This window comes from Zalophus californianus, chromosome 16, assembly GCF_009762305.2.
Source record: "Zalophus californianus isolate mZalCal1 chromosome 16, mZalCal1.pri.v2, whole genome shotgun sequence".
NCBI classification, from domain to species: Eukaryota; Metazoa; Chordata; class Mammalia; order Carnivora; family Otariidae; genus Zalophus; species Zalophus californianus.
In genome coordinates, this window is record NC_045610.1 from 54,227,928 (window position 1) to 54,239,704 (window position 11,777).

Consider the following 11,777-nt stretch of genomic DNA (forward strand, 5'->3'; position numbering starts at 1 on the left):
AGGAAACATATCCCGGAGGAGGAAGAGGTAGGCGGTCAGGCCAAAGTCCCAAGCCTGGCTCTGCCGTCCCCCACCCCCCAACAGCCATTTGACCTTGGGCACGTGGATTCCGGAGCTTTCTCCATGAGGAGGGTATTGGCAGGAACGTCCATGCATCATAAGACACTCAGCATCCCTAGAACCCACCCAACTACTCGTTGCAAGCAACACCCTCCCAAAGGGCCCCCCAAATCGTCCCACACATTCCAAATTCCCTTAGGGGACAGTGCCCTACCTAGTGGAGAGCCACTAGCTCACTCTCAGTCTCAACTTCACCTCTAGAATGAGAAAGAGACCATCCTTTTGTCCAGGTCATGCGAGCCTAGGGATTTTCCATCTACAGAGAGCAAGCTTTCTCAAGCTCAGCACCATCGACGCTGTGGACTAGATGAGTGTTTATCCTGGGGGTCTGTCCTGTGTGCCGTGTGTTTAGCTGTATCCCTGGCTTCTACCCGCTACATGCCAGGAGCACCCCTCCCCCAAGCTGTGACCATTAAAAATGTCTCTAGACATTGTCACATGTCCCCTGGGGGGCAAAATCGCCCCCAGTTGAGAACCACTGATGTAGAACACTCAGAACAGTACGAGGTTTATAGAGGGCTAGAAGGATCATAACTATTATGATGAAGACACCCAGCTTTCTTCCGATTCTCTTCACTGACAACAACCAATCAATTCAATCAGTTGATGAGATTGGCGCACTGACCTCCAATAGCACCTGCATTAGGTGAGCAGCCCACAGGCTTTCTTATCGATTCCAAAGTTGGAGCATATTTATTGCCATTGTCCTCCTCTTGCCAATTTTTTAAAATTTACCTTTTATTTTTTAAGTAGGATCCACACCCAACATGAGGTTTGAACTCATGACCCTGAGATCAAGAGTCACAGGCTCTACCAACTGAGCCAGCCAGGCGCTGCCTCCTCTTGCCAATTCTAAGAGCCCTTTGCAGAAGCCCCAGCCTCCCCTCCAACCCCTCCCTCTCCATCAGCTCTCTCATGCTCCCTGGCCCTTCAATACTTAATCCCCCACTTGCCATTCCCTCCCCATGCTCACCGCCACTGCCCGAAAATTGCCCAGCATCCTTCATCCACACACCCTAGAAAGACCCCGGTCTTCTCATCTTCCTCCTTCAATCCTTCCATCTCCTCCTGTCAAGACAACATTCCCTGGACACCACGTTGATGCTACATATACCAGAATCGAGAACTTTCCCCGACTCTCAACTCCCCTTTCTCATCTTTCCCCTTCCCACACTGGCAGCCTGACTTCCCGTGTCCCCCAAGGTGTGTCCTGCCCCGTTGCATTCTGCATCACGCAGTCTGGCTACATCCTCCTGGGCAGTACACATTTTCTCCCCACTCCCTTCCCATTCCTCCCATCGCAGCGCAAACTCAGCTTTCCCCAAAGCCTTGTTGAATTTCTCCAACTCCCAATGACATTTCCCTTCATCAAATTCTATTACTGGTATAGTCATTTCCATACAGCAGAACACTTATTCATTGTTTAAATCCATTATTGCCTTTTTTTTTTAATCCCCGGAGATGATTAGATGAACAAAAATATTATCAAGCTCAGTCCCCCTCTTGCCACCCCACCAAAGACACCTGGCTTCAGATTTTTAGTTAAATGTCACCTTCTTAGCACCATCTTCTCTGACCACCATATTTAAAGTCGCAACTCCCCCGGGACTCCCAAGCAACCCATCCCCTCGCCTGCTGGGGACGTGGCAGCTAAAGAGACTGATGATCTGGTACTTTCACGGAGCTCATGTGAGCTGACATAGTTCCTTGGATATCAACTACATTCACTTCATTCCCTTATTCTGTTCACAGTTTAATATCAAATCTGTTCTCAGTATTTTATGATGACTCCACATCAGTGTCCATGACCTTGACTTTAATCTCAAAGGCAAGAATCTCCTCAGGTCTTTTTCAGGGAACTTTTTATTCTAACATCGTTTTCAGTTCACAGAAAAGCTGTGGGGTAGGTATGGCAAGTTCCCATATACCCCACCCCATTTCCCCGATCATGAACACCTTCCATTACTATGGTTTATTGAACCAATATTGATGCATTATTATTAATTGAAACCCATACATTTTTCAGACGTCCTTAGTCCTTCCTGATGTCCTTTCTTCTGTGCCAATTTCTCAGCCAGGATATATCACGTGTAGTCACCATGTCTCCTCACATGCTTCTTGGCTGCAACATTTTCAAGCCTCTCTTGTTTTTCCCGACGTTGGCAGTTTTGAGGAGTACCCATCAGATATTTTGTAGAATCTCCCTCCAGTTTTATTTGTCTGACATTGTTTTCCTGGTAAGCCCGGAGTTACGAGTTTGGGGAAAGAAGACCACGGAGGTGAAATGCCAACCTCATCATCTCATCTCAAGGCTACATGCTCTCAACATGTTTTATTGCTATCGATACTGACCTCGACCTCCCGGCTGAGGTAGTCCATCAGGCTTCTCCACTGTGAAGCCCCCTCTCTCCTCTCCTTTCCTGACTGTGCTCTTTGGAGGGAAGTCACTGGGTCCTATCTCCTTGATGGTAGAATATCTACGTAAATTATTTGAAGTTCTGCACAGGGAATGGTCTTGCCCAACTATTTATTTATTCAATCATTTATTTACATCAGTATGGACTCATGGATATTTATTTTATAGTTTGGTTTATAATCCAATACCACGTTATTTATTTTCTTGCTCAAATTGTTTCAGCTTTGGCCATTGAGAGCTCTTTCATTTTGGTTCCCGTGTTCCTTTAACATACCCTCATCACTTTGTGTATGTGTGTTTTGGTTTTTGTTTTGTTTTATTTGTTAGTAGGTTAGGCATTCCCTTACTTTCTGGCACTACAGATGCTCCAGGCTCATCTTGGATTTTTCCTGCCTCAGCCCTGGGATAAGCCATTTCTCTTAGGACCTGGTTCTTCTTACTGGACAATAGGACCAGAAACAAAGCGCATTCAGTGTGCTCGCTGGTAGTGTGGCAATGTTAATTCTAAATCCTCTCAACAGATAGAGCAAGGAAACATATGTATATACTAAACCATGTTTGCGCGCGCACACACACGCAATTTATAAATGTTTCTATATATCTGAATCTATATTAAGCTAAACATGAGTTCATACTGATATTTCCAACTCTAACCCATTACCACATGGGTCATTCTACCCTACTTTTGTTTATCTGAAAAGCCCACTCCAACAGTGAGAAGCTGGGCTCCTACCATCCATGGTCCATTTACTTACTTGCTCAGTTCCAGTAAACATGTATAGCACTCTGAGAACTATTAACCCGTGCCCCCACGGGGACCAAATTTATGAACCACAGTACCATTATGTGTAGTTCCTTTTGCCTTTTTTAGTCTTACAGAGGCATTTCCAAAGTCAGGTAGGTCCACACCTTTCACTCACTTCCGCAAGATTGTTGCGTATATTTCCAACAGGGTTAGTTTCTTCTATCACATTTTGCAATCCATCCTAGGATCCTCCAACCTCCCAAATAAGTTTTTCTTTTTTTAAAATTTAAGATTTGTTTATTTATTTGAGAGAGAGAGAGAGAGAGAGAGGATGAACGACAGAGGGATAGAACCTCCAGCAGACTCCCCACTGAGCCCTGAGCTGACACTGGGCTCGATCCCCTGACCCATGAGATCATGACCTGAGCCGAAATCATGAGCTCAACTGACTGAGCCACCCGGCACCCCCCAAATAATTTTTTTCAATTGCATACATTAAGATTTGTTTTCTGGACTGTAAAGTTCTATGCGTTCTGACAAATGCACAATGTCATGTATACACCATTACTGAATCTAACACAAATGTTACATTGGCCTAAACATTCCCCCATGCTTTGCTATTCAGTTGTCCTTCCCTCCTGAACCTCTGGCAATTACTGATTTTTTTCCTCTGTTTCTGCCATCTGTATTTTTGCCTTTTCCAGAATACCATAAAAATGGAATCACATGGCATGTACCCTTTTCAGACTGGTTCCTTCCACTTAGCATTATACATGTAAGATCCACCCATGCTTTTGTGTGGCTTGATAGTTCATTCCTTTTTGCCACAGAATAGCATTCCATTGATCATTGTAGGTACCCACCAAGGTTTCTTGATCCATTTCACCTATTGGAGGACATCATAGCTGCTTCCAGTTTTTGGCGATCGTGAATAAAGCTGTTATAAACATTTGTGTGCAGGGCGTAAGTTTTTAGATCAGCTAGGTAAATATCCAGGAGCACGCTTGCTGGATTGCATGGTAAAACTATGTTTAGCTCTGTAAGACCTTCTTTGTTTATTTGGGAGTTTCGTTCATTTGTCTGGTCGGTTGTTTTTAGCAATGCTCAGTACTGAGACATCCACGGCCAAACATTTAATAAATAACATTTTATGTATCAAGGATCTAACAGTCAACTGCTTATAGACTCAGTTCCTGTGAGAGCAGTTGAAGGAAAGGCTGTCCCTGGCATAACCACCTTCATTGCCACAAACAAGGAGTCAGGATGCCTCAACATCAAACCTGCCCACGGGGCCGTGTCTTCTTCTGCACCTCAATTCCTTTCAACTCAGCCATGCCTTGTGGTTTCTGAAATGATACATGTTAAAGGAATATTAATCACGATTAATGTTAAATTGTGCGGCCCAACTGAAAACCTTATTGTCTCCATTTGATTATTTACTGTATCCTCACTCCCTGGGCAGCTGTTTTCCCAAATCCAAACACTCTTGCTGCCACACCCGAGTCAGGAGAAGCCCATTTTTTCCAGGGGGAAAAAAAAAAGTAGTGTTAAAGAGCCTGAGCTCATTTAGAAAATATCAGATCTCTCCAGCAGGATCTGGCTCCCCTCCCATTCACGGAAGGACAAAAGATGCTGTCCCTTTTCTTCGGCAGTGTGTCATGAGACAGAGAGGACCTGGGATGTGTCTGGATTCTCCTGCCCAGATTTAGCCCAGAGCAGTGGGTGTGGGACTTGAGCATGCATTCAAATCCCCTAGATGTTAAAACTCAGACTGCTAGCACCCATCATCCCCACAGCGCCTTTTTCAGTAGGTTTGGGTTCAGTCGGACTTTCTACGAAGTTCCCAGGCGATGAGATGCCGTTGGTCCTGGGCATGTCTTGAAGAACCACTCCCCCCAGAGGAGTATCCTTCACGCAACCAGTGCACCCAAGCCATCACTAGGAATTTGCCTTCACTGCTCAGATGGAAGACAGAGCTCGATGGAAGAGCTGGGGAAGGTTGAGCTGAGCTTAGGGCAGGAAGGCCAAGGAGTCTGGCACTTTGACACTGGGCACACAAGTCGCCTGCTCCTCTGGAAATGGCTCCCTACTGTGGAAATACGGGCTTTGGGAGATGAAATGGACTATGGTGGCCAAAATGCCTTCATCTTAAAAGGGAAGGAAGTGAACCCAGTGGGTGAAAGCCACTCACACAGCAAACCAGGGCAGAGCCACAATGACCTCCATCTTCTGGTTCTTTCTATAGTAGCAGAGCTACTCTTCCCTGCTGGAGGCAGCACAAGTGCTCAGAGGTGAGGAGAGCAGAGGCAAGCCCGTTCCTGAAATGATGATGCTTGAATTGTCATCTCAACAGGAAGTGAATAAAATATGACCCCTCCCTTCATCCACCCCTGACACACACACACACACACACACACACACACACACACACACACACACACACAGGGGTTCACGAGGGTAAGCACGCCAAAGAGACAGAGGGTAGGAAATGGGCAAGTAGGGAAGATGAAGGATCATTGCTTCTCAGAGCAATAACTCATGCTTGACCACACAGGGTGAAGAATTCTAAGCTACAAGAAGAGACGACTAAAATTCTCTGTCGAAAAGCCAAAGGAGGCAGAGTTAATGGTCTCAGCTCCACCCCCCCCCCCAAATAAAAGAACTCTGGCCATCCTGTTCTTGTGACCCCAGACACTGCTCACCGGAGCAATTCACTGTATTTGTGGAAGATGAGTAACTTCCCATCACCGTGTCCGGAACCCGGATCTCAGAGCACCTCTAAAAGGAGAGGTGAGGGACGGGCAAAGGAAGGGGGATGGGGGAGGAGAGGGTTTGGCTGCTTTTCTTTAGATTTAAAATATTATTAGATGATTTCCTTGAATTTCTAACAAGCAGGTTGAAGTTTAAATTACAAGATCTCTAACAGAGTCAGAATCCAAATGGCCCAGGAGTACGCAGACAACAATTACCACGGCCGGATGGGTTTCAGGTTTGTTCTTTGTGAAGACAAAGCTCCCATTGAGTGGTGGGAAGGAGGAGAGCCCGGAGAGGGTTTTCGTTACCCTGATTCCCATCCCCATGGCCAGGGGAGGACACAGAAGGAAGAAAGCATAGCCCGACTGGTCAATGCACGGCCGAGGATGACAGCTCGTAGTGGGGCACACACTTCTGGAGCAGGGTGGGGACAGAAGACAAAGATGAGAAAAGAAAGAGCCAAGCCCAGCAATGCAATCTCATGTATTCGATAAAAATAATAAAGCACAGGGCGCCTGGGTGGCTCAGTTGGTTAAGCGACTGCCTTCGGCTCAGGTCATGATCCTGGAGTCCCGGGATCGAGTCCCGCATCGGGCTTCCCGCTCAGTGGGGAGTCTGCCTCTCCCTCTGACCCTCTTCCCTCTCGTGCTTTCTATCTCTCATTCTCTCTCTCTCTCTCAAATAAATAAATAAAATCTTAAAAAAATAAATAAAATAAATAAAAATAAATAAATAAAAAAGCACAAGCCTCAGAGCAGTGACTAGGTTCTTGGTAGCAAACAACCATGTCGTGATCTGTGTGAGAGAGGAGAGGTCTTGCTGAGGTCTTATGGGAGGTTTGGTTCACACTTCTTTCATTTTGTTGATGAAGAATGTGCAAAACCCCTCAGCCAGAACCTTTCATTTAATCCATTCTGTCAGAGGCAGTGCAGTAAAGTGGTTATGGAACCAAGGTTTGGGGTGAGGATTTCAGTCCTGCTTGGGATAATTAATAACAAATTATGCCCAAGTCCCCTGCTTCTCCTAGGGCTTCTGTGAGCGTTTAAATGCAAACATACGTAAATGTTAGCAGCCTTCCTAGCACTTGTAAGCACTGGACAATTTGTAGCTAGTTGTCATCTGTTACCTCCTACCTTGAGAGAAGAGGCTCTGAGCAGCACGGCCGCTTCCATTAGCCTTTGACCACTGTTAGGATCATCCTCCACTGAAGGACCTTCAGCCGATTGCTTTCTTGCTCAAGTTTCAACATTTCCAGTTTCTTCTCCAGAACAGCTGGTCCCAATCTACTAAATAACCCCTTTGCACACTTGAAGACCATTATTAAGATTCCCTTTGGCCATAAACATATGAAGAAGTGTTTAACAGATGAAAAAAAAAATGTTTAACCTTACTGGTAATCAAAGAAATCCAAATCAAAACAACAAAATGCAATCTTTGCCTATCAATTTGGTAACTTTTTTTAATGATAGTACTCCATGCTGGTGAGAGTAGGGTAAGGCGGCAATTTCGTACATTGCTGGTGGGAACATAAATTGGTACAGTCTTTCTGGAAAGCAATTTGGCAATATGTTATCAAGACCCTGAAAATTGTCCTTACCCTTTTACCCAGTAATTTCACTTCTGGGAATCTATCTCAAGGAAATAATCAAAGAATCGGACACAGATTTCTGCTCTGTGGGATTTGGTCTAGTACACAGTATTTTGATTTGTGAATAGGTAAAACCACCCAGAAGTTCAGGGATGCCGTGACACATATTAACAAGTTATTAAAAGTCATGTTAACAAGGAATATTCAAGGACACGCAGAGTGGTCACCATAAAACGGGAAACACAAGCACACACAACAGGATACAAAACTAAACACAGTAGGATTTTAATTATATAATGATATATATTTATACTTTTATATGTGCATAGGAAAAGGCTAGATGCAAACACAGCAAAATATTAACGGTTCTTATTAGAGGGTGATAGAATTATGAGTGCCTTTTTATTTTCTTCTTCATAATTTTATAACTAAAAAAAATTAAGAGCTCACGTGGCCTTATATATGTTTCTAGGTAGCTCAGCACGGTCCCTGTCCTGCCATAGCACCTTGTCCAGAACCTAAACAATGGGCGATCAAGGGTTGCAGAGATTTTCTGGAAAGGGCTAGATAGCAAATGTATCAAGCTCTGCGGATCACACAGTCTCTGTTGCACTTACTCGACTCTGTTGTCGTACGGCAAAAGCATCCATGGGCAATCCGTCAACAAGTGGGCATGGCTGTGTTCTAATAAAACTTTACTTACAAAATTAGGCAGCAAGTTCCTTTTAGCCTATAGCCTTGGTTTGCTGACCCCTGGCCTAGATGCTTTGAATTTCTCCCAGCCTAAACTCAATCAATCAATCAATCAATCAATCTATAGTTTCTTTTTTTTTTAAGATTTTATGTATTTATTCATGAGAGACAGAGAGAGAGAGAGACAGAGAGAGAGAGAGAGAGAGAGGCAGAGGGAGAAGCAGGCTCCCAAGGAGCAGGGAGCCCGATGCGGGACTTGATCCCAGGACTCTGGGATCATGACCTGAGCCGAAGGCAGATGCTTAACTATCTGAGCCACCCAGGCGCCCTCAATCTATAGTTGCAAGCAAATATACTTGGAGAGACTTCTAGAAGAATCAGATGAGGCAAAGCTCTTCCCCATTCTCCGGATAGTCAATCAATGTGAAACCTTTATTCAGAAGCAGTCAGTGAAGGGTGCTGTTCGCAGGCCCTGCTGATTCACCACAACAGGTGTTCCTTCGTCCCCATCCCCAGCACCACCTTCCAAGCAGGATGCTCTGCACCACCCACGTTAGCGCTTCATGCAGACGGTGGGGTGGGGAGTGAAGAAAGCCAGAAGTTGAAGTGATGACAGCAGGAGGGCTACAGACTTGGCACAGCTGATAGCTAGTTCAAGATTTCCACTCTCTGTCATCCAAGTGGCTGGAGGCACCCAGAGTCCTAGGTCTGTTGTAGGGTTTTCCTCTGGTCACTGTGCTGGAAGGTTGACTGCACATTAGCTGCATCCTAAGCCATGTTCAAAGGGGTGCAAAGAGATGTTTTTTGGGCTTGGTTTTCTAGACAGACAAACTGAGCCCTCGGTGAGAACACACGATGCATTTGTATGTACACTTGAGTACGATATGAAGTTTTGCAATTTCCCTTCTTGGGACTGGAATCCTTCCCACTCACCTTGTCCTTTTCACTCATGTTGGCATAGACACAGGTCATCGCGGTACAGGTGGTCTTTCTCCCCACTCCCTCCTCTCTTTCCCCGCCCCAACTCCGGCTGTGTGTTTCCAATGGGATCACCTGACCTAAACCATCGTAGACGTTGGACACTCGTCCGGGGGCAGGAACGGCATCCCGGAGCAGCCTGCACATCAGACCCAGTGACATGACAGGAGGCTATAAAATCAAAGTGACATTCCAGGGCTCCTTATTACCTTGTCCCTTTTCCCTAATCAAATGTCACCAAATCAAATGCCAAGTTGAGAACAACCAAGCGAGAACAGCCCCAGGAAAGAAAAAGCAGTCACTGGGGGCTTCTCCCGAAGTCCTCTGCCAGCTTCTGGGGTTGAGTCCTCTGCCTCGGCTCGGCCTGACTGTCGAATTTTCTCCTAATTCTGAATCCAGGCTGTGAGTCCAGGAGAACAGGCATGGCATGGGCCAGCTTTCCATCAAGACCCCACCATCCTGGCAAATTACGTAGTGATAAGGGAAGAGAGGAGAACAAGGAGATGTTGCATTAAAAAAAAAAAAAAATTAGAAGCCCCAGTAGCTTATTTTACCCATAAAATGTCTCTCACACCCTCGCTAAGACAGAAAATATTTACACCAAACCCTCACGCTCTGCATTAGGCTGCCTGCCTAGGACTTGTTTTCCTGTTCAAGACTGTAATGCAGGTCTTACTCTGATTTGCCCCGGATAGAAGCATTTGATTCCTGTTTCGTCCAGAACAAGGGCGTGCTGAAGGCCCATTATGAGTTGCACTGTTGCACACCAGGCCCTCTTTTTTTTTTATTAAATCTTATTCAATAAACAAATATTGGGAGTAGCAGGGTGTATTGAAAGCCCACAGGATTAGAAGTAATTCATGCAGCCTACTTTTTTAGGCATTTTTTTTTTTTTGCCACAGAAAAGAGGCCCCAGTTTGAAATACAGTTCCGTTACTTCCCAGCTGTGTGAATTACTTAATCTCCCCAGCCTTATCTTTCCTTTATTTGAAGGAAAAAAAAAAAGAACAGTGTGGGGGTGGGAGGCCCAATGATATTCGTCGCGCCAAGTTGCAGAGTCGGAATGAGAGCCCACATGTGAGTGCCCAGGGTAGGACAGAACATTTCCCTCTTCCCTTCTTTGAGCAAGGAAAGGTGCTAATAACCCTGAGAGATGTGGGGAGGAATGGAACATGGCCCTGCCACCTTCCCCCAAAAAAGTGTTGGATCTTTAGGGAGCAAGATTTATGGGCACAGGTTATTTGAAAGGTGGGGTATGCCAGGAAGGGTCGTGGAATGTGCTGTCACAACAGAAAAGAGGGAGAGAGTCATTCTAGCCAGTAGGATCCGTAGCCTCTGGGGTCAGGGGGTGACATTTCAGTTGAGCCTTAAGGGACAGGGACGGAGATGCCAGAGACGCTTCTGGGCCAGGGACCTGCCAGAGCACAGGCTAGAGACAGAAATGGACAAAGCATTTCAGGCAATGATGATGCATTCAGGAGTTGCTCAGTCAGGAACACGAGAGCCCAGAAAGAAGGGTAGGCTGAAATCACCGAGGAGGCCAGATCACTAGGGACCCGTGAGCGCTGTGCTGAGACTGCGTGTTATTTATGGGGGCCATGAGATTTCAAACCCAGGAAACTGCATCATCAGAATGTCACGCTGACAGGGTGAGCCTGCATCTCTATCTGCCCAGGACAGTCCGGCCGTGTAATTATTAATGCATCCTAATTATTAATGCATCCAGACGATGAATGGTGTAGCCACCTAAATTTTTCACCTTGCTGTCAATGGGAGAAAGATACTGGGGCAGAAAGAGCCTAGCCCAGAAGAGATCCCTTCAAAAGCCACTTCAAGTATCCGGGTAGGAAATGAGGGTCTCCAAAGGCAGAGAACCAAGGGGAACAGAAAGAAAGAAACAGACCAACGACCCCCTCTGAAGGTAGGGTCAACAAGACCTATGCACTGGGAAAGGAGAGAAGGAGAGAGCACGGGCGGTGGCTGGTGTTAGGTGAGTTGAATCAGTGGGGTGAGCCGCACACTCTGTGGAGAGGGATCAGCAAGGAGCTGGAAATGCGAATCTGGAGGCCAGCAGAGGTCAGAGCTGGAGACCTGGGTCTGGCAGACTCGTGGGTAAAGTGGTGGCTGAAGAAGGAGTGGGGGAGACCGCCCAGGGAGAAGACAAACAGGATGACACTCGGGGCTCCCTGACAGATGATAATGAGTCATGAGCAAAAGAGATGAGGAACCAGGCAGAAACAGAATCATGGGTGCCCAGGGAGAAGAGAGTCTGGGGGATGGCCGTTGGCGTCCACAGAGCCAGACGTTCCCGAAGGGCCCTCAGAAAGACCTCTGAAAGCTCCATTTTGCTGGAGCGTCGGGGGCATGAGGCAAACTGCAGTGGGCTGAGGAGGGAGTGGAAGGCCAGGAAGTGGTGTCAACAAGCACAGATGATCCTTTGGATGGCTCTGTTAGTGAAAGGAAGGGACGGGACTGTGGTTTGA

The 11,777-nt window shown here is 46.3% G+C and overlaps 1 non-coding gene across 1 annotated transcript; it reads right to left on the reverse strand.

The window, feature by feature from the left end:
* Positions 1 to 879: 879 nt before the first annotated feature.
* TRNAK-CUU lies at positions 880 to 952 on the reverse strand. Its single transcript has one exon. It is a non-coding gene; the product is annotated as a tRNA-Lys (tRNA).
* Between the last annotated feature and the right edge of the window lie 10,825 nt (positions 953 to 11,777).